The 25,908-nt window shown below is 39.0% G+C and overlaps 1 long non-coding RNA gene across 3 annotated transcripts in view; it reads right to left on the reverse strand.

Annotated features, from left to right (window-relative positions):
* Nucleotides 1-2,324: 2,324 nt before the first annotated feature.
* The window catches only part of LOC123479554 (uncharacterized), a 61,868-nt gene continuing 38,284 nt past the window's right edge, over nt 2,325-25,908 (reverse strand). For 2 of the 3 annotated variants that reach the window (XR_006655197.3, XR_006655198.3), the window contains 4 exons: nt 21,221-21,390; nt 11,370-11,450; nt 10,171-10,203; nt 2,325-3,460 (listed from right to left, as the gene is read on the reverse strand). This is a non-coding gene — a long non-coding RNA (uncharacterized lncRNA). The remainder of the gene's footprint in view (nt 3,461-10,170; nt 10,204-11,369; nt 11,451-21,220; nt 21,391-25,908) is intronic. The other variant, XR_008427020.2, reaches the window with a different exon arrangement.

Consider the following 25,908-nt stretch of genomic DNA (forward strand, 5'->3'; position numbering starts at 1 on the left):
GCAACACAGCTGGTGGTGCTGGGAACTGAGGGAGGCCTGCCAGCCAAGCATGGATTACTGGAAGGAACCGGGAGCCTAGCTGAGCCACGGACTTCTATTTTTTTCTTGAGATACAGTACCCCTGACTGGCCTAACTGGGCAAAGTGGGAAAGGAAGGACTGTATGTGTTTGTGGGTGTTTTAAGGGACTTTGAGATTTTTAATGGCAACATTTCTCCATTGCTCTAAATCTGTATAACTCTTGAATAAATAGTTCCTTTCCTTTTCACCAAACTAGCATTGAGAGCCACGATTCCTAAGGGCGGCGGACAAAGAAACATAGTACAGAAAGACCCCAGGGAAGGGGGCTTGTTTTGGTAACAGTATCTGCCCCTCCCCCACGGGTCTATTCAGTAACACTGTGAGCCGCTCTAGCAAATTAATATCTAAAGAGGAGGTCTCACTGATCTATAGCTCGAGTTAAAAACACAGGTGACCACCTGAACCTGTAACTGAATTCTGAAGTGTATGTGGGAAAACTGAGACTGAATTCTTAATATGTGGGCTCTGATACTATTTCTAGGTAGATAGTGTCAAAAGTGAGGTGAATTATAGGTGTTGGAATTGTTGGTGTGAGGACCCTCCCCCTCCTCCACATATACACCCTTTGGAATTGGGTCCAGAACCGTAGACTTCCTTTCTGGAGATTTCCAGATATGCTTTACCTCAAATAACAAATACAAAACTATATATGTATATGATGAAATAATATGCTTGCATGATGCATGTAGTCATTTATTTATACTTGTGGAATAGTATTCATAATATATTGTTAAATTTAAAAAACAAGCCAACACAAGGTACTACAATGGGGCCCATTTTGTACAATATAGAACGTATTCATATACAGTTAAATATAGAGAGAAAAATTTCCAGGTTGACTATAGCCATTCTTGGTGTTAATTTCTCCCTTTTTGCCTATTTGTATTTAAATATATATAAAATTAACCTGTACTACTTATGTAATCAAAAACAAAGAAAAGGATGCTTATGAAAGAGACAGCTAGCATAAGAAAAAGTGGGCTGGATGCTGGGAAAGGGAGATCTGCTCAACCTAAGCAATTCTGTTACTTTGGGCAGCGACGCTTCATCAGCTCTCACGCTGCAAGTCAAAGTCAACATCCAAATTCAAATCCAGGTATGTCTGACTGTAAAGCTTGAGCTTTACTTGAGTACTTTTTTTATTCCATGTTGCTATCCACAGCTGCCATGACTGTTGATGCAAATGAGAATAAACTAGTAACGTGATTTCAAAATGAGTCCCAGTGACAAACAATTTACAAGCTGTAAAAACTGCAGGGAATATGCATCTGTGACGGTCCAAAAGTGAGTAACTCTATTATGCTGGGAGTTGTTACCTCATTATAAATATCTGCATTCTGATCTTCATTCCTTGCTCTCTGTTAATAATTCAAGCATTTAAATTTTTATTGGATTGCGGGTTGGCATGCAGGACATGAGTCTGACTTCGCACTGTCATATTCAAAATTGGAGTGGAGTGAATCATTTTCTGTTTCTCATCAAGTCACCCATTTGTACCCAAATATGTCTAATGGGAAGAAGAGAACCACTTGACAGAGGGAAAATCTTGTGAACTTGAAACATTTGTAGTGCAGTCAAATTAAATGTCCACTGGATTTCGGTTTAAAATGCTGTCAAGCTGGTTGCCACTGATGGATCACCTCCCAAATTTCTACTAAAATAACAACAAAGACACAGAAAGAGACAAAAATATACATCATCTCCAGAAACTAAAACTTTAAAGACCCAATGCAAGTTTCTGAGAACATTGACTAAATGTAAGAACAAAGAAGCATGATTAATATATATATTTATATTCTATATATAGTTACATACTATATATATTATGTATATAACTCTATAAATTACTATATATATAACTATATAGTTAGTCGAACAATGCTAACTCCCAGGAAACTAAAAAAACCTCTCCCCTTGGAGCCCTGGCCAGGTAGCTCAGTTGGTTAGAGCATTATCTTAATACACCAACACTGTGGGTTCAATCCCCAGTCAGGGCACATAGAGGAATCAGCCAATGAATATATAAATAACAGAAACAACAAATCAATATTTCCCATTCTCTCTCTCTCTCTAAAATCAATAAATAAACTTAAAAAAAACCTTTTCCCCCTGGAAAAAGATATGAAAATATTTAACTCCTCCCTGCCTTGTTGGTCTGTGAATCAGTGTTACAGTTTGTAGTCACCCCTTTACTGTGTGTGTGTTCATAGGCTAATTTTGTAGCAGCCAAAATACCAAACTTCTCTCAGAAATTTTAATCTCAGACAACAGGAGAGCCAGAGACAGGAAGAAGTGTGCCATGTTATGCACTGGGCTTTCACATGAGATTTGATTTGAACAAGCAGTCTTCCCATTGTTTCTGTTGCTACACTGAATAATCATGAACATGGCAAGTGGAGAAAGTGGCTAATCCTATTATGAGCATTAGATATTCCCAACTGGATTAGCAAAACAGGCTGAAGAAGAGGTTGAATAAGATGAAAAGGGTCTTGCCTTTCATTTCAGCCAGAAGATAGGCATAAACAGTGTCCTTTTGGGGCATCTGCTTCAAAACGTGTTCATTGTGGACTTCAGGGATGCACTTCCGCTGGTACTGATCCTGAGTCCTGGCTCTGAGACTTAATGGGGGTGGCTGCAGGGAAGCTGCCTAGTTTCTTTAAATCTCGGTTTGCTCATCCATAAACTGGAGATTGTTACCCTTAGTTCAAAGGGTTATTATAAGAACTTAATACAATAGTAGGTATAATTGGACACCATAAAGCAAACATAAGAACTTTTCATTATAATGTTTTCTTTTCTTAGTTTTAGTGCACATAGTTTACTTTGCACAACAGCCCTAGTTTGGTGAATGCACCATCCTCCAAACCACTGCAGCATTTACGGTCTGGATCACTCGATGACCACTTACAAATGCTTCATAGGAATTACTCATCCTTTTGTATGTGCTTACCTCCTCTCTTTCCAACCAGATTGTGGGCTCATTGAGGGCAAGGCCCAATTTTTAAACTTGTTTGCGTCCCCTTCTGCATTCTACTGCTCTGTACTTGAGAAATGCCAAGTCCACGAGCATGGTTATCAGTTTCAATTGCATAATTATTGAGGTATTTTCCTGCTGCAGGCAAAGACATGTTTTTCTTCTCCAGATGTGAATCACTAACTAAATAGCATTCTATATGTATCAGCAGGAATATTTACCATAATGTGTAAGGTTTCTGAAGGCAGGACTGCTTTAATGAGGTTTTATTTATTTATTTAAGTCTGTCCATTGCATAGAGTCAACTGCAGATATAGGCTTAATAAATAAATCTGATAAAAATGTCTCCAGTGATGAAGGTGCAATCTTTAGCCAGAAGGTGCCATAAGTCTCAAACCGGTATTTGCTGTTGATATGTGAGAGATAAAAAAGAAAATGTAAGTAATCTATAACAAAGTATTTGCTATTCTAATTCAAACTGTTAGCCATTATAACAATTTATTACAAAACATTTTCATATTGCTATATATTTTGCAAAGGATTATGCTGTCCTTTTTATTCATCGTACTATGTTTTGCTAGGTTCCTGTATGATGCTGTGGTTCATTTGCAAGGAACTACCTTTCCCAGTTGCATAAACTGAGGAGTCATTTGTCTTCTGAAGAACCTGTGGAAGCCAGAAGGCAGTACTTGTTTTTGTTGTCATTGTTGTTGGTTTTTAGCCACCTTTCTTTCTCTTTATATGTCCTTCAGGGAGATGTCACACCTTCTGTTGGCCTCTGTCAGTTCGACATTCAAGGTCTTCAATGGTTTTTGGTTATAATCAACACCCCACAATACATCCCTTTATTTTGGGAAATAAAGTCATTTGTCATTTCTGGTGTTTTGCCTCTGAGACTCTTTATTGTCTAAGGTATCCTTGATTGATAGACTTGAACCTAAAATGTAGTCCCTCATTCTGCCTTTCTGCCTCTCACCCCTTTCCTTTTCCTTCTGGTCACATTCAATCACTGGTTTTGATTCCCATTTCCCTGGCTCAGAATCTCACTCTTTCCCTTTTTATCAGAAACTTTTTTTCTCTCTCTTTAGCCACAGAAAAGAAGGAAGAACTCCTACACAACCTGCCAAGTAGGTCTAGAAAAGAAAAAAATTAGAATGAGGAAGGAATGCAGAATATCGATGGTTTCTGGAGATTCTAAACCAGATGTTCTCAGTCCTTTTGAATCAAATGGAAGGCGTTTAAAATCACTGAAGCCTGACCCGTGTCTAGACAACTGCATCATGTACTATGGGGGTGGGATCTGAGCAGTGGCAGAGGGAGAACCACTGTAGTGCGTGGCCCTTTAATTTCCTGACTGGTGGCACCTGGTGCCAGGCAGCTAGATGAGAGGGAGAGCTACTAAGTACTCATACCTGGGCAAAATAGTGCAGCACCTAGCTGATGAGAGAGGTAGGAGGTCCCGCTAGTGTGCTGTTTCTACTCCTTGGTGTTAGTGTCCAGTAAAGAAGCCCGATCTTCCAGATTTTTCTCAATGATGGAGGCTTGCTTATGTTATGCAGCCCCCATGTGATTACCGCAGGCACACAAAAGACTTGGACACATTCCCTGCAGACCATTCAAAGGGGCCTCATTTTTGTAATTTCTAAAGGATAAGGTTAAAGTAATTCTGAAGGATAAAGGATAAAATAACTTATAAAGCATATGTACAGGTCTCTGTAATATTATCTGGGGTGTTTCCCATCAGTTAACTTCTCTACTGGGTAGGATCTTCTCTTGTCTGCAAAGGAAAGGCTATCCTTGGTTCCACATTTTGTGAGGGCTAGTCTCTTGCCATTTAGTCCCATCTTCTATTTCCTACCCTGACTCGCCCCAGGTAAGTTCCAATGCGTGGGCGTTTTTCCTTTGTCTGCTGCTGCCAATGGTGTTTGCCTCCTCACACCCTCCCCTCAAGCTTTGTCCCCATGGTGCCTTTGCCTGTTCATCGCCATCTGTCTCTCACTTTCTCCCACCTGAGGAAGTTCCATGATGGCTTCTGAGAGAAGTGCTCCTTTCATTGCATCCTTTATTCCAGAGCCACACTTAAGACACCCATAGGCCTATGCCCAGTATTGTCTGAGGCCCAGCCCCCTGTGCTCCTCCCCAGCCCTGACAAAATGATGCAAGAACTTATTCTGCTCTAGGGACCCTAATGGGAGTGTGCATTTTCCAAAAAGGCAGAACAACAGGGAAGCTTCTCTGAGTGGCAAGGGTAGGGCAGAGAGAAAAGCTGGTAAGCTCAGAGAATGACCTGGGCCCTGCTGAGCCCTGATTGAGCCATTAATCCAGTGTGACATCTGGAGTTGAGGTACTCGGGAAAGTGCTTTTTATGCAGAGAGGAGACGAAGCTGTGATTGCAGACTTGTCTCCAGCCACTCAAAAGGGAGAAGGAAAAGGTGAGGGTTATCACCTGGACCCTGAAACTTATAAAATCATGGCTCTACTTTCAAAGATGTGGAGAGAAAGCTTCCAGGGTTTCAGAAGAGGGGCTATAACCTAGAGGTCCAAGAGCACTGCAAAACCCTGAAATTATGCACATTTTTTGTTGGTTTATGCACATATGCCTTTTCTTAAGTCTATACTATTAATGATATTCTCAGTGTGTTTTATAACAAAAACTTTTTAAAAGGCTAAGAACATTGTTTTAGAAAAGAATAGAGAATTTTGAGTGTAAAGTGCAGTTCATGTTGTTTTTATTTCATCTTCTTTTGGACTCACAAACCCTAGGACAGAGCTTGGGATGTAGAGCATATAGAACACACTCAGGAGGTATCAATACTTGTCGAACTATTTTCTATTGCTACCATCCAGACTCCAAAGACAGAACATGCACGGGGACAATGTATGAGACTCACTTAGGAGTTCTAGCTAGGAATTCTAAAGGCTTAGGGTCTGGTCTTCATCCTACCATCTCTGTGATGTAAATCAAGAAATTTCACTTCTCTGCACTTCAGTTTTCTCCTCAGGGTTTAGATTATATCATCTCAGAACTACCGTTCAGTTCTGAAAGTCAAGTAGTCTGTCTTTGCATAGAACAGAGCTTGAATTAGTCTACAATTTTAGCAAACAAACGGGGGAGTCTAATTCTTTCTTTTTGTGTGGGGAATTTGGACTGGCATAGGGATTATAAGAAGAAGCACAAAATACCGTTGTATTCTCTAATACTGAAGTCAAAATCCTGTTCTCTATTTCACATTATATAAGACATTGGCCCAACGGTATGACCACAAAGTTGAGCATCAAGTCTGTGCCTACAGTTGGGCAAAGCAGTAGTGAAGTACCTGGATCATTTTCTCCAGCATCTCTCAACCCCATAGATAAGATTAAGATACAGTGGACAGGGAGAAGACAATTAATTACAATTATTTAAACAGGAAGCAGTAGTTATAATTGTAATAACCCTGAAGACTAGAGTGTTCCCAGAGGTTTCATGTGGAAGATGGGCCTTAATTGTGTCTTGAGTGTTGGGCAGAATTTAAGTAAGTGTTGAAAGGAAGATACTCCTAGTGGAAGTAGATGGGGATGGAGATGGGGATCAACAAAGTATTAGGAGAAAAGCAGATTGGTCCATCTGACAAAAACAGAGGCTGTTTGGAGGGAACGTGAGAATGTTTGAGTTAAGTGAGGCTTGAATGCCTGAAAGGAAGTTTGGGGCATTACATCTACCTGGAGAAACTGCTCTAAATGGTTGAGCAGGTGGCCCCTGGGGCACGGCACTGGGGAGCATTAGCACACACAGTGGACTGGAAACAGGGTGCTACTGCCATCCTGTGGGTGTGCCTTGACTAAACCAAGACAATATTAGAAACCAGGGAAAGAGGACAACACTCTGGAATCTGCAGTGGCAGCAGCTGGCAGTGTTTGAGGACTGTGTGTGGTTAAGGAATTCTACAGGGCCCACACTGTTCTCTGCTGATATTTGAAGTCGCTTGGGGGTTGGAATCCTTGTTTTCCCCAGGGAAGTTCTGAATCTGAAGGTCCTAGTAGTCTGTCTTTCAGCCATTTATAGGGCTGATACTATTGACCAGAGGAGTGGCCAACCCAGAGCCAACCACATTTTTCCTTCTCAATTTCCTTATTTCCATCAGCACCTAACCAAGCAGTGAGCAAAGTCTGTGGCAGCACTGGTGGTTGGTCTGGGTGAATTTATTAGTAGCCAGCCAGTTTCTGCTTAAACTGTAATACGTAGGGTTAGAGGTCATACTCCACCTAATATGAGGAAAGAATGTGTCAAGAAAATAATTTTACTCAAGGACAACATTATCCAGTCCTTTCAGGGAAAAAATCAGGAACAAAAATTTAAAAAAAAAACATAAATCATTTCCCTCTTAGATCATTAGAACCTTATCTAAACAAAGATTCTAACTTGTTTATGTCCTGTGGCATAAGTGACCTGATATAAAACTGCTATTGCTATTGCTGTCGTTATTGTTAATAAAGTGCTTGATGGTGAATGTTTTTGAGTTGACTATTCTACCGTGAGTGGCCCATCAGAGGCCCATCCTCTATTTCTTGGTGGAGGGAAGGATATAGAGGTTCATTCCTGGCACCCTTGTGTAAGAGCTGCCTCCCTGTGTAATAAGCCTGTAGTGTATCTGATGAAGGAGATGTCTAAAATGTATTTTCATTTCCAGGTTCATGGTATGGAGAATCAATAGAAGACTCAGCGTCGTCTACAAGAATGTGGAAGCCATTCCAGAGGAAATAATTCAGGCTATATGAAAAGGTGAGGAAATACAGACAGTGTCCAGCTAGGGAGTAGCGGAGGACTTGGATGATACCCTGGGTAGGGGGGTATGATACTATAAAAAAGGCTTTATTGCAGAAGGGAATCGTGGGCAGTGTGGGAGAACCATAACATTTATCCCCCAAAGAGTGAGAAGAAATAGAATTCCAGAATGTGAAAGAAACAGCTCCGAGGAAAAAATAAGAATAGGAGACAAATAACAGGGCAGATGAATGGAGGTACTAGTTGCTTTAGGCAAAGGCTGTAAAAAGGTTTGGCTAAAGGAGTATTTTATTAAATGTAGAAAGTCTGCTTCTCAGATTTGTGTTAACTGTTTTTCTTTATTTAGAACTGAATTAAGTGGATGATGAAGAATACCAGCTTCATGAACCTTCATTTGTAGGTCGGTAGAGTATGTGGACATGATTTTGTCTGTCCTAATCAAATCCTATACCAATAACCATTGTCATCCCGTCTGGAGCATGTATTCTGTGTCAGGTATTTGCACTTTGTCTTCACCGTATCCCTACTAGGTACAGTAAATAGTACTATTCTCCCCATACCTAGATAAAGAAACTAAGATGTAAAATCTTCTCAGCTGTATACTGTATGGTATAATACTCTCGCTGAGATCATTCATGTAAACTGCTTATCCTCTTATTACTATTGCCCCATAGACCATAATTTCTTACTGCCAAAGCAAATACCAACCAAGTCTCTCTGTCTCTAAAGACCCTCTATTTCTGGCTTGGATTATGGCAACAGCATTCTAAGAGCTTGCTTTGCCTCCCTGTTTGCCTGTTTCTGCTAGATTCTCACCTGGACAATTAGAAAAGCCAGATCCTGATGCTCTATTCTACCAGAGATCTTCATTGGTCTGGAAATCCTCACAGAATCTCCTCACCAGCTCGTTGCCAGAGTCCTCTCCTGGGACGGGATAGTGAGATGCTAGGAAAATTTCCTGGCAAGTGGAATAGGGAAGCTGACACAGATACCCAAACACAATGGCCATGCAATTTAGAGCCAGGTGCAGGTGGCCACCAGGGGGAAAGGCCCCGAATGCCTGGCAGGGGGCAAAACTGGCAAAAGAAGGACCTCACTCCCCAGCTAACCTTACCTCCCCTGGCCTTTCTTCCCTGGAAATGACACCTAGGCCTCAGCTGTATTTCAGCTCCAGGCCCAGAAAAGCAGCAACACCAGGTGGGCGATGCCAGGACCAACTGCAATGACTAGAGGTCCCCGGCCCTGCCGCTGACCAATCAGTAAAGGCCATGACCCTAAAAGAGTGCACCTGGAAAACTGATGAATATTCTATTGAAACCCCTCCCTGATACCTCCCCTTAAATTCCTCTTAGATTGCTAGAAAGAGATAAAAGCCTCCAGCCAAAGAACCCAGTGCAGATGCTCTCCCTCTGGGGAGCAGCCCACACCACTCTTTCCCTTCTTTTCCCCACAATTCCTTCTTTACAAACACTTGTCTCTTAAACTCTAAGGCAATGGGCAGCTGGCAGCTTGTCGCTGGCTGATCCCCTGAACCTGTCTCCAAAGCCCCCTTAGCTCCGAATTCCCAGTGAGCAAAGGCAGCCTGGACTAGGCTCTCCTGTTGCTTCCTCCATACTAAGCCCCTTCTTGTTTCACTCTCCCTGGCTTTCATAAATGGATCGTCATAGTCACCTGAACCTGTGCTGTGAAATCTTTTCTACACTAAATCAAGAACCTACGCACTACAGCTGGCCCTGGACAGACCTGCCCAGGGCCAGGCCTCTGTCTGGTCACACTCCAGCAGCTCTACTGAAAAGCCCTCCATGAAGTCCCTTGAACTGAAGGGCACACAATGACATCTCAAGCCCTTTGGGCTGGCTTGCAATTTCACCCATCAGGAATGCTTTCTCCTTACTTGCTCATTCTTTTCTCCCACTTCCTTTAGGTCCTTTTGCTTAAATGTCTCAGAGACCTTAGACCACTGTATTCTAATTTGTGCTTCGCACTTGCTTAGTGTTCTTCATCTGTCTTCTCATTGCAACTACATCTGAAATGCTAAATATTTTACATAAGTATGAAAATATCTGTTGTTGATCCTCTTTCCTGGAATGGATGTTGGGCCAAGGCAGACGTCCTCCTCTATACCCAGCACATATTAGATGTTGAATGTTGAATGAATGAACTCTTTTTATCTGTCTTGACCTCTAATTACAGTCCCATGAAACTAGAGTCTTGTCTCAGTACTCGAGGAGAGGATATTGCTTTCAGCTTTCTTTCTGAATTTTCCTACATATTAGACAAACCAAAATTAACCAGATTTGGCCAAAATAAACAAGGTTTATAAACCCTGTTCATGCTGAGAAACAGCTCACCATTTTCTTCATCTTCTTGGCGTTCATTGGACCCTGGCAGAGAAAAGCACAACAGAAGAGCATAATTAGGAAAAGACAACCCACACCGAACCAACCCTGCCAACACCAAAAACTAGGTCATTCTCCCTAATGGAAGGCAAAGATCCCTGTTTCTAGCCAGGCTGTGCTCCACTTGTGTAAAAACATCATAATTAATGGAATTAATTTCATTCTGAATATTGTGGGAAGATGTATGGTTGTTAGCCTTTCAGAAATCTGCCTTGCATTTTTGCAGATGGCATATCTTGTGCCCACTCTGCAGAGCTCCTGAGTACACTCAATGCCTATATGGCGGTATGTTTGAGAAATGCCCTTACTTAGCCCTCCGAGTGACATATACTCCTGACGACCTACAGTGTTTGAGCCAAACATAACCCTTGCCTTCCAGCAAATTTTGAGGCTTCCCCTGAGGGTGCAGATTATCTTCTAACTTTGGTTAAAGCTACAGAATACCTAATAAAGCTTCGTCCTCTATTTCATAAGTGCTGGGAATGAACTGAACATTAACATTCACTAGGTAACCTTGGAAAAAACCTTTCAAATGTGAAGCAATCACAATCCATCATAGTCGCCAGTGACCCAGGTTCAATCAAGGTGTGAATTACAGTTGCCATTACTGAAACGTTTTACAAGACCCAGGAAGCATGACCTTCCCTGGACTCTCTTGGTAAGGGACAGAGGGTACAAAGCAAACACAGCTCTGGCCGTAAGACCCACAAAGGTGGCCTTTCATTTCTTCCTCATCTCCAACCACAAAAAGAACCAGAATCATCTTCTCACCTTCTGCATTCTTATTTGCAGGTTGCAAACACCAAGTCAAATATTTTACACATACCAAGAATTGTTGCAATATAAATCTGGCACGAGATTCAAGATGCCTAGATGATTTGGAAGAGCAAATCTAAAATCACGTACTTTGCAAGCACGGGAGCAAAAGTAAAATACAAAATTTAAATGATAGTTAAATGTTTTCCACCTCCTCCTCTTCCACTTAAGTTACTACCCCTCACCCCTATTTTAAAAAGTTCGCTCACTAATTTGCTTGTGACATCTGGGTGTGGCATAAAACTGAGGTTGATGAAGAGTGAGTGCTCCGGGTCTCAGCAGGCCTCTGAGAAGTGGACTGCCTTTGAAACTTTTACCTCCAGATTTTGTCTTACCTAAAGCAGCTGAGGGTTCTGCAGCTTCTCTCCAAAAGGCAACCTAAATTCCTACCACAGTATTTGTTTAATGTTTTACTCCTGCAAAGATCGAAGAGGACATTATTTCAACCGGAGATTTTTATAAACTAACATTAGTCTAGGCAGCAAAAGATAAACTTGTATTTTGAATGATTAGGTTTTTTACAGAACCCTATTAATAACAACCTTTCTGTCTATCTGCATACAAGACTGTCCCTCGTGAAAACAGACTAGTCAGAACTTAAACAGATATATTATAAATGACCACTTGTGAAATATATATTGGGGAAGAAAGAGACCAAAAGGGCATCTCATGAGTCAGTCTATAAACCTAAGGTAACACAATTATGAACCTTCATGAATACGTGTCCTAGTTGTGGTCTAATCATCTTGCCAGGGAATAGTCAGGGCATTCTTATTTACTCTCCTTTATTTAATCAACTTCGCTCATTTGCCTACTTTGCAGATTGATTGCTGATAGTCTCCTTTTTTTCCTCCAAAACATTACACTGTAAAAGGCTTTAATATCCATGATTTTCGGTGGCAAGGTGGTGCCCCATGCATATTCAAGGTACTTTCAGATTGAATGGTTCCTCTCCAGATCAAAGTCACATTAGAAAGCTGATCTGAGAGCTGCACCAGCCAGGAGTCAGCTATTTTCATTGACTTTCTCAGTAACATTCAGTCTTCCTTGACCTGCTCTCTCCTTTTCATTTGCATTCTAGCCTGGCCCAAAGAGAGTGATTGCCTGTCCTGATTGCCTCTTGCATGGTGTTGATTTAGTGGTCAACTGTACTGTATAATTCATCTGCTCCTTGGGCCCATAATGACTTGACCTGTACAGTGTGCACAACTAAATATCTATCTAGGAAGCTTGACCCGAGGGCATTAAGAGCAGCAAGAGAAAATCCTTGCTTCAGCAATGTTCTCTAACCTGTGGTCAGATGGGGAGTTTCAGCCATGGCTAGTTATAAATATAAGAGGGTTCAGTTTTTTCTATAAGGTGTGATCTTGGGTGATTGTGTATGTGTATATGGGGAAGGTGGGTGATTAAATTAAATGTAATGAATACCCACAATGTGATAGATAATGGGAAAACCATTTTACATATATTAATTTCTCCAAACAACTAATGAGGAAACAGGCTCAGAGGGGCTAAGGAGCATTCCCAAGATCACACAGCTAGGAAGTGGTAGAGAGGTTACAACTTAAATTGGTCTGATGTCAAATTCTGTGTTATTTTCCTACTTGACCTTAGCCAGCCTCCTGTTTTTCCATGGCATTGACTTTGTCTCCTGTTCTGCTGACCTCTGCCCCTATCAATCTGATAGGATAGGCTTGGTTATGCTGTGGTTACAAACAGCCCCTAAATCTCAGTGACACAGAGGTATGTTTCTCCCCCAATCTAATGTCCACTCTCTGTCAGCTGGAGGTTATGCTGTGTTTCATCCTTAGTTAAGGAACAGGCTAACAGAACTGCCACTGTCTGGATTGGTGTGGTCACCATAGCAGATGGAAAAATTGCTGTGCCAAATCATGCACTTTTGATCACAGCTTCTGCCCAGAATTAATTAAAGTTTCTTTTGCTCACATTTCATGACCATGCCTAAGGACCTGGCAAGTGTAATCTTACCATGCACATGGAAAGAGGATTGGGGATATTTGGAAAATAGCACGAAGGATGACTACACCTCTTTAGGGGCATGCGAATCCCACTGAGTTTCTAGCTAAGTCTAGAATGTCAGAGGTGCATTCATCAGCTACCAGTTGCAACCCCTTGGTCTACCTTCACAAATATTTGGCCTTGAAAGATTTATCAGAATGGCTAGGTGATGCCTGGATGTTGAAAAACTATGACTATAATTTGCAATATTTGTGGGTGCATTAAGAGATGTTGGGTGAGTGGCAGTGTTTGCCAGAAGGAGACCATGGGTTCTGGCAAGAAAGAGAATGCTGGAACCAGCTGGACCACCGCTGACCTGTTACAGTCACTGCTTAGTTTGAGAGGCTTGAGCAAGCTCGAAATGGGACATTTGCTGACCACCACACTGGTCAGTAGAATGTCTGTAGAATGGACACTTGCCATTCTACAGACAAATTTTTGATTTTTAAGGATTCTTTTTGGTTAATCACCTTGAATATGACTGGCTAACTTCTTTCTGAATTTCACATAACATAATCCCTAATAGATAGAGGCAGAAAGTAGTCATCCTATAAAGGCCTGGAAAAATGATGGAAAGGATCAAAGACCCATAATCCACATTTCCATTTCTCATTCCATCCTCTGATATTGGTACTTTTTTTCTGCCAAAAAGAAAACTTCTTATAAGACTTCATTCTGCTTAAGCATAACTTCTTTACCCAATTAGATTTATCCTAAAATTAAGGATACTTTTAACTACATATTGTTTTTTGCTTGTCTAAATCTTTAACATGCATATGTATCATCAAAAACATCCAATTAAATGAATTAAAATTAGAAGGATTTCTTAAAGAACCAATGTACTCTTTGTGCTATAGATCTCAATATAGAATCAAGAAAGGTTATTATTATTATTCTATTTTTTTTTACCACGATCTTCCCAAGGAAGACATGATATTCAGAAAAGTTGTTCCCTTGCTGTTCACTGACAAAACAAAAAGGGCCTGTGGTCCCTTCATGCCTGTGCATATTAATACTTACTGGCCTGCCCTGTTTCAATGCCTTTCACTGAGATTGACAACACAAACTCTGACAGCTAAATGTTTTATGACTTTATATGTCATCTTATAATCTTCACAGCCTGTCTGTTATTTATTTACTCACTCTATTTTCAAAAGAACTTTGGGGAGTATGTGGGGATTATCGTCATGTGACTTGTGAGGCTGCTGGTACCCAATGAGGGAAACATGCTTGCTTTAGTGTCCAACAGCAGGTCAGGGTCAGGGATAAATCTGACTATTAGATTTTGGTGTGTTTCCTTATCCACTTCTCCATACAGTTCCTTTTGACTTTTAATATATTCTTTTGGAAAAAAAATTACCCTTAATTAGTAATATAATTGAAGAAGGGTTTAAGAAGGGTCTTCTTAATTTCTGCCTACTAGTAATTTCCTTTATAGTGGAGAGTTTGTTTGTTTTTCTTTCATCTGCAGAATGAACTATCATGATCACTAAAAAGTCCATGGTTTTCTGTCTGGTTCTCAAGCCTCCTCACACCTTAATCTCATCTCACATTCTTGGTTTTCCCCACTGCTGCTTCTCTTCATAAGAGAGTGGGTTATTCTCAGAATGTGCTCCCTGATCTGCTGCCTCGGAGTATTTTGTATTTTTCCCTCATCCAGAAACATTCTGCCTCCAGATTACTATGTGTGGAAATTCTCATCCTTTAAAACCCACCTCTTAACCTATCTCTTCTGTGAATCTGTTACTGATTACAATTACATAAGGCCTTTTTCTCTTAGGAACAGTTTACACCAATGTCAGGAGGATAAAACCTTTTGTTCTTCGGGCAAAGAAAGTTTTCCACACTGGCCTGAGTCATAATAGCAACTTAATAACATTTATTCAACTACAACAGTGTTTCTCAAATGTGTTAGTTTTGAGATTCTTGACACTTTAAAATTATTGAGGGACCCCCAAATTGTATCTGATGATATTGGACATATTGCAAATTAAACTGGAAAAAAATTTAAATCACAAAAAAACTCAAGCATGAAGATGTCACCACATGCCATGTAGACACCGGAAAGTTTCATGCTTGGGAGAAAAAGAAAGTGTAACAGACAAATAATTCCTTAGTATTAATATAAAAATATTTTAATCTTACAGACCTCTTGAAGAGGTTTAGGGAATCCTCAGGGGTCCTTGTTCCACACTTGGGAACCACTAAGTTGGTACTATAGAAAGAATCTTCAACTAGGAGTCAAGAGTTCTGGGTTCAAGTCCTCCCTCTGATACAAACATATGGATTAACATTATCTGGGCTTCAGGCTTCTTCTAAAAGTGAGAGAATAGGGGCTAAATGACAGAGGATACTGTTCTAGTTCTAAGCATCTTCACTAAACCTGTGAACATGAATACCACAATGCTCTCAGGTGACTTCCCATGATGAGATTCTGCTCTCATTTAGCATTAGCCGTCTTGCTCCATTGACCTGGATGGCTATAAGTGTTATCGCCCTGCCTGGAACATCATGGGATATGATGCCATAAGTGTTATGGCATGTAAGTTTGTGGATGCCAGAAAGACATAAAGAATCTCAGAGATCATTTTGAAATAAGGATTCTCTCACCAGAGGTGTCTCACTAGGGCCCTGTGCTAAGTTCTAATGAGATTAGGTCATGTGACATATGAAGCTACCTATGGAAGATTAAAACTTGAAAAACATAAAATGCACAAAGGCTCTTTACAATTGAGTTTCAGGTCCTTTAATTTCCCCAAAGATGTCATAACATGCCTGTCCCAGCAACTTCATACTTGGCCTTCTTACGCAAACGCCTGCCTCATACCACACCAAGATTCCACAGTTAGTCTTTTCATCACCCCATTTCCTCTGTATCAGCAGTTATCTGCCTTATGTTGCATCCCTTCAGGCCATACTCAAAAGCTGAAAGTTAACTAATTCAGGGAAATAAATTTCTGGTATCATTGGGATTTAATGACTTAGCATATTATATCTCACAGATTTAACTGTGGCCTTCAGGAGGTACCCTGTAGGGACTCACGTGGATCCTTGCTGCACTGCAAGTTCTCTGGGGAAGATGCTTTTGGTCAGGGGCTTTCAGCCATATGAGTCACACTACCTAGGAGTCTCTGAGTGATGCACTGGAAAGTATGTAGATAGCTTGTGTTCAGTTCTTAACTCTGTCACTAAATAGCTGAATGACCTTGAACACGTGGTTTAAATCTGTTTACTCATTTTTAAAATAAAGTTGTTTGTGATTATAAATGTAGAATATTTAGACTTAACTTTGCAACTGCGTTGCTTTCATGAAATTAATGCTCTTTGGTTCTTGGCCTTCAAACTGTCTGTTAAGCTGCTCTACCAATTCTACTTTTCATGGTTTCCTCTCACCTGATCTTTTAAACTTTTCAAGAGAAAATTTTCAGCAAAGGGTCTTGTTTCTTTCCAGACACAAAGAAACAGCTATTTGGAGTAAGATTGTACTCATGGTTGGAGTATTTAATGTAAAATCAAGAATCTCAAAGGTTGTCCTTTAAGAAGAAAAGTGTCTTTTGTTCTCATCAAATTTCATTCTATCTTTCCTTTTTGAGAGTATTATGACTCCAAGATAATGAGTTCCAATGGAAGGGTAAGTAAAAGGAGAGCCTTGACCTAGCATTAAGTACAAGGCCAAGATTCAGAATTGTTGCAAAGGAGAAATCCTATCTGTGTGGTAATTTCAAGAGGTTTCATATCTCCTTCTCTTTATAAGGGTATTTTTCTAAGTTATAGAATTTCAATTTTATAAAAATATTACTTATTTTTTATGGCTTCCACTATTCAGAAATTAGCTATAAGCCTTATTGTTGATCATTTGAAGATTTGTGTATTCTTCCTTTTGGTTTCTTTTTTCAGCTTTATTGAGGTATATTGACAATTCATGTTGTAAAATGTTTGAAGTGTACATCATGATCATTGGTATAAGTATGTACAATATTATAAAGTATTCTCCCATCTAGTAAATTATTACATCCGCCACCTCACATATGTATCATTTTGTGTGTGGGGGAGAACATTTAAGTTCTACTCTCTTAGCAAATTTCAATCATACAATGTAGTGTTATCAGCTACATTCACCATGTGTTAGACATGAATAGACATTATTCATCTCAGAGAGAAAATTTTATACCCTTTACCGACTTGTCTCCATTTCCTTCACCCCCAGACCCCTGGCAACAAGTTTTCTATTCTGTTTCGATGATTTTTCTTTTTAATTTAGATTGCACATATAAGTGATGCCATGCAGTATTTGTCTTTGTCTTTCTGGCTTATTTCACTTAGCATAATGCCCTCAAGTTCTATCCATGTTGTTACAAATGTCCGGATTTCCTTCTTTCTCGTGGCTGAACTATATATATATATAGATATATATATATAGAAGGAAATATATATATATATATATATATATATATATATATATATATATATATCTCCATTCATCCATTAGTGGACACTTCAGTGGTTTCTATATCTAGGTTATTGTGAATATGGCAATGAACATGGAAGAGCAAATATTTCTTTGATATCTGGCTAATTTTAAGATTGTTCTTTTTTTAAAGCAGCTTTGCTATGATATTCCCAGGTATAAGTTTCTTGACTTTTATCCTACTCAGGGTTTGCAGTCATTAGTAAACCTATGGTGTTATGTCTTCTGGCTTGGGGGAATCCTTGATCATTATCTCCTCAAACATTGCTTCTCCCATCTTTCTATTTCTCTTCTGGTACTCTAATCACATTTGACTATAATTCACTTTGCCCTACATGTCTTTTATGCTATTTTCTGAAATTTCTGTATTTTTCTCTCTAATTCATCTGAGAATTTTCTACTGACTTATCTCCTAGTTCACTAATTGTATTTTCATCTGTGGTCAATATGCTTTTAAATGAATCTGTTGAGTTCTTAGTTTCAGTCATTGTGTTCTTCAGCTCTAGAATTTCCATTTGATTATTTTGAAACAGATTCCAGTTCTCTAGTAAAATTCTCTATCTCATCATCCAACTTTTGAATATTTACTCACAATTATGTTCAAGTCTTTGTCTGATGTCTTTATCTAGAATTCACATGTGTCAGTTCTATTGTTGGTTTTTAAAAATCTGGTCCTGTTTTTTGGGATTCATGATAATTTTGATTGTCTGCCTTTCCTGCGCAGGAAGTAGTGCTCTGAATGGTGCTGTCTTTTTGTAGAACTTATTTCACTTTCTTTCTGCCAAGCAGCTAGAGTAAGTGTTGTTCACATTAGCCAATAAAGGACTGAGCTGGGTTATAGTCTTTGTCAAGTATAATTTAGCTATGGGTAGCCGCAAATTAATAGCTTCCTTTCTGGTGCTATTTCTGCTACTTCCAGTTCTTTTTTTCTCAAGAGCAGTAAGAATGCAAAAAACCCTAGCTTTGTTTCTAGCTGCTTTTTCTTTGCACCTAGCCTCTTGCCTCACGTTAAGAATGAATAAATATAAGATGCTAAAAAACAGTCAACAAAAGAAAAACAAGAACATCAAAATTAAAATCTTTTGTGCATCAAAGGATACCAAGAAAGTAAAAATGCAACTACAGAACAAGAGAAAATATTTACAATTCATGTATCTGATAAGGGTGTAGTATCCGGACTACATAAAGAATTATTACAACTTAACAAGAAAAATATAAATGACCCAATTAAAAAATGGACATAGGATTTGAATAGATATTTCTCCAAAGATATAAAAATGGCCAATAAGCACATGAACATCATTTGTCATTAGGGAAATGCAAATCAAGACCACAATGAAATACCACTTTACACCCACCAGCACGGCTATTAATTAAAAGGGGGTGGGGAAAGAAAGGTTGGCAAAGATATGTAGAATATAAAATGGTGTAGCTGCTTTGGAAAATAGTTTGGTAGTTAAAAAAAATAAAGAAAGATATAGAGGCACCATATAGTCAAACAATTCTTCTAGATTTATACCCCAAAGAATTGAAAACTAGCATTCAAACAAATACTTACACAAAGATGTTCATAGCAGCACAGTTGACAATAGTCAAAAGGTGGAAACAAGTCAAATGAACATCAACTGATGAGTGGATAAACAAAACGTACTATGTCCATAGAATAAAATATTATTCAGTCATAAAAAAGAATGAAGTACTAATACATACTATAAATGGATAACCTTAAAAACATTATATTAAGTAAGAGAAACCAGACTCAAAAGGACACATAATTTATGATTCTGTTAATTTGAAATATTTATAATAAGTAAACCTATATAGACAGAAAGCAGATGAGTAGTTGCCAAGGGCTGGGACTGTGGATGGGGAGTGACTGTATAGTTTGCATAGGGTCTGTTTGACAGTGATTAAAACGTTTTGGAATTTAATAGAAGTAATAATTAACATTATGAATGTAGTAAATTTCATTGAATTGTATAATTTAAAATGGTTAATAACTTTTATGTGATAGGAATTTTACCTCAATTTTTTGAAAAGATTAAGCAAATATCCTGATGGTAAAACCAAATGCAGACTGTTGGGCTTCCCTTCTTTCTAATGTCTTGATTCCACAGTTCTTGGCTTCTTAATCAAAACTCTGATGCATTCAAACGTATGTTTTGTTTTGTTTTTGTTTTTTGTCATATTATCTCCAGATATGGTGCTTTCCTGACTCATTCAAACTTTTTTTGTTAATCTCTTTCCTTTGACTTCCAAGAGCCAATATTATCTACTATACTCAAATCTATAGAGTTTTAATTATCCCAACTTGTAACCAGCTTATATTTTTCTCCACAATCAGAACAGTTTATGTTTCCTATACATAGCACAGTACTTTTCAGTTTACAGTGAATCAGAATTGCTTGGAGGTAATTCATTGTCCCTAACCCCAGAGATTGAATAAAAATTCTAAGTTGAAACCAAGAAAAGTACGTTTAACAAATATCACAGATGTCTTAATCCTGATAGCTACAGAGCCTCAAGAAAAACTGCTCAGTGCTGTTAATGTAAGAGACACCTAATAAATACTTGTTGAAAGAATAATGACTACATACATGATTAAACCTCTTTGAAATATTCTTCCCAATCTCTTTTCCCATTGATGCTGTGATGCCCTTTGCATTACATTTCACCTGTCTGCATTCTGCCCACTGTGCAGTCAGAACGTGCAGAGAAAGCTACACTATCAATAAACATGATATATCAAATTGTGGGCAAGGTGAACCAGTTAATATTGCTAAGAGGAATTTTCATTTTGCATATCATGACTTTTAATATTGCATTGATATTAAGTGATCTTTGACAAGTAATTTGACTCTACCAATTGCAGCTTTTTGCTTTATTTCGTTGGCTCGCAACAAAGTTAACACACCGTACACCATGAGGAGTGGCAGGGGCATGGCAATGTCTGCTTTGTATGGAACCATGAACAGGTAAGGAGAGTGTGAGGGGGCGAGAAGCTAATGAGACATAGAAAGTATAGAAGTTCTCCTAAAAACGTCTTAGTGAGGACCACTGTGTATGGAGAGGACAGAGGCAAATGAAAATCACTATCAGAGTAATTCATGCTAAACTAAAGTATTTTTGCCTCAATTATCTCAATATTTAAGTAAAAGTAGTTTGGGAGCATCTATGACCCTGGCAATTAACATTATGCATGCCCCAGTTACCCATAAGTGGAAACATGGAAACATGGAGACCAAGCCATAGGTTTTAGCTCAGGCCATGGTGTGTGAAATACTGAGAGAATTGGCAAGAGATTTGCATGCATTAAGTTCCCAGTGCTGGTGTCTACCCATCTTGGTCGCCCTCTAAATCTCTCTGGCTCCAGTGGACAACTTTCCTTTTTCTTTTCTTTTTCTTTTTTCCTCCTTCTCTCCACCCTCCTCCAAGAACCCTCCCAAGAGCTGTCAGCCTGTTCTCTCTGTCTGTCTCTATTTTGCTTGTTAGTTCAATTTGTTCATTAGATTCCAAAGTGGCCATTAGTAGATGAGTTGAGAAAAAAGGTATGGTACCTTTACACAACGGAATACTACTCAGCTGTAAAAAAAAAAAAAAAGAAGAAGAAGAAGAAAAATTTACTCTTTGTGACAGCATGGATGGACCTGGAGAGTATAATATTAAATGAAATAAGTCAGTCAGAGAAAGAAAACTTACCCTTTTCTGAAAATGTAGCTGTGATGGATTCTACCCTCAGATGTTGCTCCTTGTTTATATTAGAGCCACGTACTGAAATCAAGAAACTGCTTTCCCACAACAATGCAGCCACTTCCGAACTCTGAGATTTTGACCAGATTATTCAACCATTTAAGCCTCAGTTTCCCCATCTGGAAAATGGATTAATATCTACTATATGGGGTTATTATGAAGAATAAATGAGATGATGCAAGCAAAACGTGGTGTCTAAAAAATACCACACTCGTAAATAGAATACTTACATTTATAGGAGTCCAAATGAACAGTTTACCATTTTTGTTCATTGGTTCTATGAATGGGATTCATGCTGTGCTGCCTGTGACATTTGATGAATATATCTTGGCTGTAACTTGAGCCAGCTATACCTTTCTCCTTACCGGTTTCTCTGCTCTGTCCACACAAGTCCTTCTAGTGACCACTGTTCCACCTATAGATCCTGGCTGAAATAGGCGGTGGCAAGTATCCTCTCCATAATGACAACCCCACCAGACAGGCAGTGGTCGTTATGAACAGCATACTTGCTCCCCTTCCCATACGCAATGTATTTTGCACACATTACTCAAATTACCTTATTTAATCCTCACAAAAACGTACATAGCTATATAACTATAGCTACACTTATATTTATGTAGTTATTATAGGTAGCCTATACAGGTAAAAGGATAGATAGATGACGGATACATAGATAGATAGATGGTAGTTGAGACACTGATTCTTGGAGAGGTTATACAACTTGACAAAAATCACACAGTTCAAAAGAGATTGAGAAATATCTAGCCTGGTTCTGTCTATCAAATACAAAATTGATTTTTTTTTCTTTTTCTATTTATATTATGCTTGGTCAGATTTCTAGAAGGGCTGAATTTTGAGCTGAGCTTTAAGATAGAAACGGATGAAAAGACTAGGGGAATAATCATTCCTGGTTGAGGCACTGGAGTATTTACACTTAACTCCTTTGGTAGGATCCTATTGTGTTGTATCATTGCTTCAGTGTGTTCTTGTATAATTCAGGACCTATTGTACCAAACTTTTCCAAAAGGAAAAAAAATCATAAAAGTCAAGCTGAGACTTTTCACAGTTATTTAGAAATTGTGATATCACTGAATTTAAGCCTGTGAATAGAAAATGTCAAGCATTGGAACAATAATCCCCACTAGGAAAAAAATCAATTTATTTTACATGAGCATCAAATGATTCTTGCACTGAAATAAAAAATGAATTCCAAAAACATCATTCCCTTGCTTTTTGGTGATAATGCTACCCATGTCAGGTAATCAGTGCGGACATCTCTGAGGCGACTACAGAAAGTGCTGTGTAGGTTGGGTTCCTTTGGCAAACACTAGGCAGGACGTCCTGTCTGGGCAATGTGTTTGCTGAAAAAAAGAGCGGAAGAGAGCTGAGTTTCTAAGCAGCATCCCAGAACTGGCAACTTGCAACAAAAAATGAAGACAGAACTCAAGCCCAGAAGCAAAGGAGGTTTGCAGACTGGAGACCTGGGAGTGCTCAGGGACCTTACTGGTCATGGACCTGAAATTCCAACCACATACATAGCACATTGCTCATCTGTTTACTGTATTAATTTATGACTCTGGTTATAAGATACAGAAGGCAAATCTGGTTAACATTAACAAAAACACATTTATCAGAAGGTTAGATGAAGGTTAAAGGAACAGCTGAAATATTGAGTGCAGAAAAATTAGAACAATGTAGCAACAGGGTTTTTGGTAGCAAAAAATAATGGTCTGTTCCTTCAGGCTAACTGTTGTAGGGGTTAGGTCAATATTAATGCTTTTCATTCTTTTTTTTCATAATCCAAATGCATGAGAGAGTGTCCAGCTGGCCTAGACAGGATCATGTGCCTGCTACTGCGACTAGAAAGAAGAGACCTTGATCAATAGCCTATCAAGATTGCCCATAGTGGAAAACTTGTATCTGGGACAGGTAAATCAATATGCTATTTCTAGAAGGAGCTGTAAGAATAAAGGGCACAGGAAACAAACCACTTTAGACTGTACACTTTAATTTCTGAGGGTTGTGCCTAGTCAGTTCTTCCAAATAGAGTCCAGACCACAGAGGTATTCCACAGACCAGACACTTTCCACACCTGGGGTGAAAAAAAAATTAACTATTTTTCCTAAACACATCATATCTGTGGGTATTTTATATTTTTACATTTAAAGCTTTATTTCTTTTTTATAATTATGATTATATATATCTAATTTTAAGTATATTTTATTAATTATGCTATCACAGTTGTCCTATTCATTTTTCTCCCCTTTTCACCCCATCCTCTCCACCCCATCTGCCCAGTACCCCCATTCCTTCCAGCATTGTCCCTCTTTGTTAATGTCCATGAGTTGTATATATAAGTTCTTTGGCTTCTCCATTTCCTATATTATTCTTAACCTCCCCCTGTCTATTTTCTATACACCAATTATGCTTCTTATTCCCTGTACATTTCTCCCCATACTCCTCCTTGCTCCTCCCTCCGATCTCCTTCCATGTGATCTCCATTTTGTGATTCTGTTCCTGTTCTAGTTGTTTGCTCAGTTTGTTTTTGTTTTTGATTTTTTTTTTAGGTTCAGTTGTTGATATTTGTGAGTTTGATGTCATTTTACTGTTCAAAGTTTTGGTTTTCTACTTTTTTTAGATAAATCCCTTTAGCATTTCATATAATAAGGGCTTGGCGATGATGAACTCCTTTAACTTTTCCTTACCTGGGAAGCACTTTATCTTCCCTTCCATTCTAAATGACAGCTTTGCTGGATAAAGTAATCTAGGTTGTAGGTTCTTGCTGTTCATGACTTTAAATACTTCTTTCCAGCCCCTTCTTGCCTGTAAGGTTTCTTTTGAGAAGTTGGCTGATAGCCTTATGGGAATTCCTTTGTAGATAAATCTCCCTTATCTCTTGCTGCTTTTAGGATTCTCTTCTGAGCTTTAATCTTTGGAAATTTAATTACATTGTGTCTTGGTGTGTTCCTCTTAGGGTCCAACTTCTTTGGGATTCTCTGAGCTTCCTGGACTTGTATGTCTATTTCTTTTATCAGCTTGGGGAAGTTTTCTTTCATTATTTTTTCAAATAAGTCTTCAATTTCTTACTCTTCCTCTTCTCCTTCTGGCACCTCGATGATTTGGATGTTGGAACATTTACAGTTATCCCAGAGGTTCCTAAGATTCTCCTCAATTTCTTTTTGAATTCTGTTTCTTCATTCTGTTCTGGTTGAATGTCTATTTTTTTCCTTTTCCTTTTTTTCCAAATCATTTATTTGAGTCCCGGTTTCCTTCCTGTCACTGTTGGTTCCCTGTATATTTTGTTTTGTTTCAGTTTGTGTTGCCTTCACTTCTTCCTTTATTTTGCAGTTGTACTCAATCATCTCTGTGAGTATCCCGATAATCAATGTTTTGAACTCTGCATCTGATAGGTTGGCTATCTCTTCATTGCTTAGTTCTTTTTCTGGAGTTTTGATCTGTTCTTTCATTTTGGCCATATTTCTTTGTCTCAGCATACCTGTTTCATTGTAAGGTGCAGAGCCTTAGGTATTCTCCAGGGTGGTACAACTCACTTCTCTCCATTGTGGCACTGTATGTGGTGGATGGGTCCCAGAGGGAAAAATACTGCTTGCTTGGCTCTGCTCTGCTTTCAGGCACTTCTCATGCTACCTACAAGCATCCTGAGCCCTTCTGGTGCTAATGCCAGGGTGGGTGGGCTTGTGTACATTCTAGGATACTGTGGGACTCTCCAAGGAACCCTCCTGTGAGGCTGGGAGTTTCTCTCACTACTTCAATCCCCATAGGGTTTTACAGCCAGAGGTTTTGAGGCTTTCTTTTTCCTGGGCTGGAAACTTGGGTTACAGGGTCTGTCTCACTCCCCAGTTGTTCCTCCTGGCTTATCTGCATGTGAATGTGGGACTGCCTTGTATGCCAGAGGCCACCTTGCCTGTCCAGACCACCACCTTACTATGTGCCATTCTCCCCAGGTGCCTGTCTCCACCTCTCCTACCAGTTTGGATGAATGCCCCTTCTTTAATTCCTTGGTTGTCAGACTTCCATACAGTTCAATTTTCTGGCAGTTCTCGTTGGGTTGTTGTCCTGCTTTTGGTCATGCGTGGAAGCAAAGGGTATACCTATGCCCCCATGTTGGCCAGAAGTCCTGAAATCTGGGGAAAGATTTAGACATCTAAGTTCATGAAGCTTAAAGATGACCTCAAAATTTCAACTCAAAATGATCTTCTTCAAAACATATTAAAATAAAATGGTCTAAAATCAAAGACAAAAATAACTTTAAAAGAAAGAAAAGAACAAAAATGTTTCACATATGAGGGAATCCACATAAGTTTTTCAGTGGATTTCTCAGTAGAAAATTTTCAGGCCAGGAGAATGGGATGATATATCCAAAATGCTGAAAGAAACCTCCATGTAAGAATATTTTATGGAATATAGTCAACAATATTGTAATAACTGTGCATGGTGCCAAGTCAACACTAGACTTACTCAGGGACCACTTCATACATTACATAAATGTCTAACCACTGTGATGTATACCTGAAAATAATGTAAAATAATATTGAATGTCAAGTGTAATTGACAAATTAAAAATAATGATAACATAAAAATACCAAAAGAGTAAATAACTTAAACCTGAAAAAAAG

Source organism: Desmodus rotundus, chromosome 5 (assembly GCF_022682495.2).
Source record: "Desmodus rotundus isolate HL8 chromosome 5, HLdesRot8A.1, whole genome shotgun sequence".
Lineage (NCBI taxonomy): Eukaryota > Metazoa > Chordata > Mammalia > Chiroptera > Phyllostomidae > Desmodus > Desmodus rotundus.